We start from the raw sequence: 6,439 nt of genomic DNA, 5'->3' as shown, positions 1-6,439 counted from the left end.
TCTACATCCATAAAATTCCTACACAAATATCTACTAAATAAATGTCCATCTCTGAAATGTGAGGGCAGTCTACTAAAAATGACAAAGCCCCAGTATATTGCAAAATGTGGAACAATGTAAAAATTATCTGGAACTGTCAGATATTCCAGATCAGACTTATACAGAGTATGACATTAAAATATAGTTTATAGGTTTAATCAATGCTGGGGGAAGAAAACATGTCTAAGAAAAATCCATATTTTGATCCAAAACCCCAGAAAATATGTTTCGCTGGGACTCAGTTCCCAAAAAAAGAACCTGTAAAGATTTTATCGCTGAGATTTTGGCAGAAATTGAACTCTTATGTTAAGGCATTGAAAATATGCCTAACATCAAACTTCTTAGCCGGCTGGCACAAGACCAGATGCTTTTCGGGACAACTATCCATAGAGTCGCCATGAGTCGACATTGACTTGACGGCACCTAACAACAACAACATCAAACTAACATGCCTAGATGCCTAATGTCGGAAATAACGATGAGTGTGTTGGAAAACTGTTTGCATTTTGTTACCACTTATTCTCTTGATAGCAAAACAATTCCTGTTTATTTCTCAGCATGCTGGGATGGATGAGGTGATGACTAGACTTTGCATCACAGAAGCAATTAGAAGACTGTGGTTTGATATATTCTTTAGCTTAATCTCTTCGAATTAATCACTGGCCCATGCAGGTTTGGAACTGCCAATCCCATACAGTGAGAATCAGGGTGTAAATATCTGGAGCCTGGTGGGGTAAGTGTGATGGTACAGTGGATGTGTCTGGTGAGGAGGAGGGCGCTAAGAGTGCTGGGAAACACAGGTGGTGAAGCGCAGACAAAGGCGTCGCAGGCTGCATGGCTTGTCTCCTGCTCGTGGCTTCCCATGGGGCAGCGTCACTTCGCTCCAGATCCCGTGGAGCCCCATCTGCTGCTCCAGGGCCTCAAGCCACCCCCCAACGCCAGACCTCTGTTGGCTCAGCGCACGCGCCCTCTCCCAGGCTGTGGACAATCCCTCACACCCTGAGCTCCCCTCTAGCGCTGCCAGCGCTGCCTCACGCTAACTGAAGAGCAGGCCTCCATCCAACCGTTGCCAAGACGTTTAACACACAATAACCGTCATGAGAATGTTATCAGAACCGCCCATAGCCAATTCCACGTAATTCAACGCCACGGCTCCAGAACCCCCGATCTCCCCGCATCTCCCGTTACAGCTTCCCAGACTGAACCCAAACAACATACCGCTTTAACCTCCGTAACAGTGAATCACACCACTTACCTCCACAGTCGTCCTTCGAGACCATGCTGTCTAAGCAGATGGGAGCTTCCAGGCTGGCGAAAAAGAAACAAGTCAACGCATGTGACACGACGGTAGCCCTTTAGCCAAGTAACAGCAAACCCAGAGTAACAGACAGCTTTACAGAGCATGTCGTGGCTCCTCTCTGCATGTCCACGGCGCAGCTGGGAAGGGACTCTTATCGCGGTAATGAATGATAGTGGCAACTGCAGGCCTGATATGTACAGATGCCAGGCGTTCATTAGTCGAGGGATAATCGGACAAATTTAGATTGACAGGCCAGTGTGCGAGCGCTCAGAGATGACACATGGAGAAGTTATGTCTGCGGCGTTTAGCTCGGTTTTTTTCTGCTAACCCATCCCCGGTAAGGCCACAGATGGTGGCCGTTTCGGACAGCTGGTCATCACGCCAGCCGTCCGAAAGGGAGCGAACCCTAAAGTGGAAATGACTTCTTAAACTTCCGAGGCAGACTCTGCACCTCGCTCTGAGGGGAGGTAAAGCGTGCGATGGAGCAGTGTTTTGTCCTTTGTGTGGCACGACGGCAATCGCAAAGAAAGAAACCCAGTTCAACAGCACCTGTGCCGACCGCACGCCGTTCGCTGAGAAAAACGTATTTTGCGGAAAGAGGAAAAACACGATGGGCCGCTATTAGTAAGTGACCCACAATAAGCATCTCATTTTTTATTTTTTAAAGATTTCTTTTCACGTTTAAATACTTTAAAAGGATTATTCACAAGAATTCAAAAGTGGATTTACCATCTGCACCACATAGGTTCAGTTATGAGTTGGGATAATGCTTTAGATTTCTCATCCACTCTATTGCGACTTGGCACTGACTGTGTGGTTATAAGGAGGGGTCCGAGGTGGTTCATGTTCCTTGCGGTATTGATCCCGCATTCTGCTCTTTCGGTCGTCTTCTGCGATGGCGAAATGGGGCGGCGCAGCAGGGACTGCTGTGCTCGTGCACGGAAGCGAATGAAAGCGAGGAGAAGAGAATACCCACCCGCAACTGAGCAGGAAATGCATCACGTGCCTTTTCAGACGCCGGGCTTTCGAGTAAGCGGTGTCATTCTTCTTTCCACATGAAAACCCCTCCCCCAACCACATACAGCCGAGAGAAGGTCAGGGTCAGCGATCTGTGAAAATTGCTGGAATTCTGATCTGGGTTGAAGAAAGAGCCGGGAGTAATCTCCACCCTCGGGCCCAGCCGAGCCATTTGTCTGCGGGAGAAGCACACACGGTGCCACACTGTCTCTGGTATTATCTTATTGAAGGCCTTTTGCTTTGTGGCAAAACTCGATAGCAGCGATGATACAAAGGCAGCAACGGCTCGCGCTGTCAATAGAGTCTGTGAAAGGCTTTTCTTTGTGGGCTTTGTCAAGGACTAAGGTTACCTGCGCTGTCAGTTATGAGAATAAATCCCAAGGAGGACTGTGGCTTTAAATTCAACCTTCTCCAGACCTCCTGCACTTCCATCCGCACAAAGGATTTAAAAATAACCCATTGTCTACCAGCGCTGTATTTTAATTTGCCTTCGTTTCCATGATTTTCGGTATTAATTGCTGGATTTTTTTTGGTCTCAAAGAAAATTTTAAAAGCAACCTAAGGCTACCGTTTTGTAATTACATGTGATATTTTACAGCCTCATGAGGCGTATCTTTTGTGATTCAGTGCCACTTTTTGCTTTAGATAGCACTTTATATTACCACAGATTATGTATTTTCAGATGAACGCCAATGTCCTGCATAACTGCCCGAGAGTGGCCCCTAGTGCTCAAAGAAGGAACTGCAAATGCACCATGTCATGTTAGTCCTGACACTGCAGGCTTGGAGCCCCTGACTCTTTCAATGTAGCACAAAGAACTCGGAGAGGAAGACGAGCCGTGTGCGTTTCACACAGTACTCGCAAAGCGCGAGGACAGCAGCACGACGAGCTGCATACGAGAGGTCTGCAAAACATGCTCGGCGTGTTTGACGTGGAGGTTCAAGAGAAGCAAATGAACCAAAATGGTTTCCCCCCTCCCAAGGGTCTATCTCCTCTCCTGCCTCCTCCAGGTCTCCATGACTGGATCCCGAACAGTTGTTCCATGGTGCGGAGATCCGGGCCCGATCCATGCCACCATAGATGGCCACGCGGGCAAAAACGGTGCCTCTCGTGGCTCGAGTTCTGGCATTTCTCCGGCAGGGGAGGAGACGGCTCAGATCCGTTCCCAGCAGCGCGGGCGGCCGACCCTGCTGTCTCCCCTCATCAGTGGCGACGATATGGGGTGGGGGGTGCAGCTACAGCTGCGGGAGATTATCGCTATTAAAACTGGCCGGCAACCCCTTTCCCACACCAGCATGGAGACGCACCCAGTCCGCAAGTATGTATCAGATTTTTATTTCAAAAATTTGTCAAAGAAATGAACAGAAATAAAATTTAATCTACCTCAATTTACAGTTCAAAAAAAGATTTTTTTTTTTGGCATTAACAAAGACTAGAAAACAAAAATACAGGAGGAGTATCTTTAACCAAACATACAAGTTCCCACTGGCAAGTATGTGGCACACTTAGAACAAAAATAAAAAAAAAAAAAAAAAAAATTAACTCTCGATTATATATCTCTGAAAATCTTTTTTTAAATTTCTTCAGTCTGTACAAAATGTTTCTCATAAATTATTACTTTTTCATAACTTAATGGCTGACTAATACATGATGGTTAATCAAATGAGCACTGTTTTCCTGTACAGAGAATTTCTCCAGCTTTCAAACCCAGATGGAGTATGGCACTTGGTTCAGACATCGCTAGCAGCACGCCCCTCACAGGTGATCAACAGTACTGCGCCTTGGTCTTAGGCAACGAGTGGGAACCTGCAGCTTTCTCACAGGGGAGGGGGCCCTCTGGGTTCGGAGACCCGACCGCAGAGAAGGGGGCTGCCACAAAATCTGTCTGGAACGAAGCCTCTAAATTACCACAACTTTGGGTCTCTTATTCTTGTGTTGTTGCCGCCGTTGTTGAAGGACTTCATCTACTCCTGGAATCTCTCGTGATTAAAAAGCAGCATTTATTTTTATTTTACACTTTTGAAACTATGAAACTGAGTATCTGGACACAGCCAAACAAAAGACAACACAAAATGTTCTGTAGCAATGAATAATGTCATTAAAAAAAAAAAAAAAAAAAAAAAGTTTAATGAACTGATAGAAATGTGTGTATGGCCAGCTCCTGAGCTTGGCTTTTGGTCTGGAGGGACGGGCAGGACCTGCAAACCCGGCCCAGGAAAAAAAGAGAAGGATAAGGAGGGGGGAAAACGGAGGGGCTGGTGGGGGGTGGGGAGGGGGGTGAAAGAAAACTCTGAGGTAGATAACCGGCCCATCAGATGACCAGGTCAGAACACAGTCTCTTGGAAGACAACTTAATTTATAAAGCCTTCTTCAAAAACTCTACTCTGGCAAAAATTAATGAAGCTTTTGCTATCACATATCTGCTGTAGAAGACAGAACAACAGATTAATATTGTGATTATTTCATAGTTTCAAATGGTCTTTTCCTGGTTTCTTCCTTAAATATTGCATTTTCATCTTTGTACTGATGAAATCTGCGAGTGTGGCACTCTGGTTGAAGTCGTCCTCCGTGCTTGTTTATGTCCATATGTTAAACTAGAAAAAACTAAACTGAATGCAAATGTACAAGAAGGCACGTTCTCCAAATGCAAACTAGTCCGGCAAAAACTTTACTCAATTTTTTATACTTTTGTGCTGAGAGATAATGTTATACCATTTTACTAATTTACTAGCTCTGAATTCTTTGGTGAAGTACAATTATTTGGAAAGTGCCAGGCTTTATATTATCTTACCACAGAGCTAGTTTTATTTCAAAGTATATTTTTCACCTCTCAGTCATTTATAAACAAAATTATATGTATCCTTCACACACCAAGAAAGGCTTGTTTTTGTTTAGTTTTTGCACAATCATAAGTTTGTTTGATTTTAACTTAAAACCTCATAATCAGATAAAGCGCCCTACCCCAAAAACAAATGAGCCCAACGCCCAAACAACTCCCCAACTCATCCTCAGCCAAAAGTACAACATCTAGTTAGTCTTTAAAAAGGCAATACTTAAAATGTTATCATTCAGCAAATTTCTACCACATTCAAACATCCAGAAGTCTATTAAGCCTTCTGATAGTACAAACTTTTCATCCTATTAAAATTGATTCTGAAAGTCTTTTCAATCAAACATTTAAATTCATCTGTTCTAAAAGATCTACTTTCATTAGTATTTAGCAAAGATAGAGGGAAAGATCAACACCTAAGAACAGCAATTAGCTATAGCCTAAAAAAGCCCTATCTAGCTGATTTTCAAGGCAATTGTTTTCCGTGTTTCTTGCTCATAGTCTAAGAAGTTGCCTTTACAGCTACTGTATGAAAGAAGTTAAGGCAAATCGTATGATAGGACAGAGATTGATCTGGACCAGAAAGGACAACACGCTTCACAAGACACATATTACACGTCACCATAGCAACACTCACACAGCAAGCACAAAATATCGTTTTCAACATGTCTGGCTAATAAACTATTTCAGTTTTTTTTTTTTTTTTTAAAAAAGAAAAACTAAAGAAAAAAGAGGCATTAAAAATCATAAAAAGTATTAACAAAAGACATTTACTGTCATGCACCTTAAATGCCACACAATACGCAGTGATCAGAGTTGTTGCGTCCATGTGGCAATTCTTGGTAAAAAATAAACGTTCTTTCTTTACTAAAATAAAACATTTTATTTTTTTAGCATCCTTTGACAAAAATTAACTTTTTTTTTCCTCTTTTTGCACCTTATGGAACTTATACCAAAATATCTGACTGATTTCACTTGAGACGCCAAGGAAGCCTTGAAGAGCCTGTGCAAAATGTTGATAAATCCATAAAGTGTGATCCATCAAAAGAAGACATGATTGTTTCGGCGGTAAAGTGATTCCATCTTCCAGGCTGCCACTGCAGATCTTAAAGGATTGGGGGGTAAAAAAAAAAAAAAAAAGTTTAGTAATGTGAAACAAAAAAAAAAAAAAAAAACTGCACAGCACCTTCTCTATTAGCCTATTCCTCTAAGGTACGTTGGACAAAGGTTACCACTAAAAACAGAATAAAATT

The 6,439-nt window shown here is 43.1% G+C and overlaps 1 protein-coding gene across 4 annotated transcripts in view; it reads right to left on the bottom strand.

The window, feature by feature from the left end:
- Positions 1-4,302: 4,302 nt before the first annotated feature.
- Positions 4,303-6,439, bottom strand: part of rbms1b (RNA binding motif, single stranded interacting protein 1b) — a 45,227-nt gene continuing 43,090 nt past the window's right edge. For all 4 annotated transcript variants that reach the window (XM_018741621.2, XM_018741624.2, XM_018741623.2 and 1 more), the window contains exon 14: positions 4,303-6,291. The gene's annotated coding sequence lies outside the window, so the exon portion shown is untranslated. The remainder of the gene's footprint in view (positions 6,292-6,439) is intronic.

The sequence above is a fragment of the Scleropages formosus genome, chromosome 12, assembly GCF_900964775.1.
Source record: "Scleropages formosus chromosome 12, fSclFor1.1, whole genome shotgun sequence".
Taxonomy (NCBI): domain Eukaryota; kingdom Metazoa; phylum Chordata; class Actinopteri; order Osteoglossiformes; family Osteoglossidae; genus Scleropages; species Scleropages formosus.
Note: the sequence above shows the minus strand (reverse complement) of the source record. Positions and strands in the feature narration are given on the sequence as shown.